The sequence below is a fragment of the Gekko japonicus genome, unplaced genomic scaffold (genome assembly GCF_001447785.1).
Source record: "Gekko japonicus isolate JY-2015 unplaced genomic scaffold, Gekko_japonicus_V1.1 scaffold51289, whole genome shotgun sequence".
In the NCBI taxonomy this organism is placed as follows: Eukaryota; Metazoa; Chordata; class Lepidosauria; order Squamata; family Gekkonidae; genus Gekko; species Gekko japonicus.
The window spans coordinates 1-817 of NW_015227943.1; the positions used below are offsets into that span (position 1 = coordinate 1).

The 817-nt window shown below is 52.9% G+C and overlaps 1 pseudogene; it reads left to right on the top strand.

Annotated features, from left to right (window-relative positions):
- The first annotated feature begins 12 nt into the window (after positions 1-12).
- On the top strand, positions 13-575 carry LOC107125365 (annotated as a pseudogene).
- Positions 576-817: the final 242 nt, after the last annotated feature.

The following is an 817-nucleotide window of genomic DNA, read 5'->3' on the forward strand; positions in this document are numbered from 1 at the left end:
TTCGAGCCGTGCATGTACCACTGCTTAGAGAACTGTGGCTCGGTCACTTTGACTGTGGCCTGCCAGCAGGGTGGTGACACGTACAACACCTTCTACGTCGACTACAAGACAGAGGATGGCTCGGCCAAGGCGGGCTCGGACTACGAGTACAGCGAGGGGACCTTGATCTTCAAGCCAGGGGAGACCCAGAAGGAACTGAAGATTGGCATCATCGACGACGATATCTTTGAGGAAGACGAGCACTTTTTCGTGCGGCTGCTCAACCTGCGGGTGGGGGACGCAGAGGGCATGTTTGAGTCGGACTCCGCCGACCACCCCAAGGGACGGCTCGTGGCACCCTTGGTGGCCACCGTGACCATTTTGGACGATGACCACGCTGGCATCTTCACCTTTCAGGACAAACTGCTGAGGGTCAGCGAGTGCCAAGGGACCCTGGAGGTCAAGGTGATCCGGAGTTCGGGGGCCCGGGGGACAGTCATGGTCCCCTACCAGACTGTGGAAGGAACGGCAAAAGGAGGGGGCATGGACTATGAAGACTCCTGTGGGGAGCTGGAGTTCAAGGATGACGAAACAGTGTAAGTAAGCAATACATCTTGCGGTGTAGGCTGTGGGGTTGAACTGCCTGGAAACTCTAGCCCAAATCCAAATTAAGAAAATTGGAGGAGGGGGAATTAAAAATAATAGAATTTGTTTTGGATGGAAGATTCTTCAAATTTATTTGCAAACCTCCTTTCTTGTGATGGGTGAGAGGTGTTTGTGGCTGATACTTTAGTTTTACTAGGATACCTAAGATATGAGGGGTGCAATGTATCTGGGC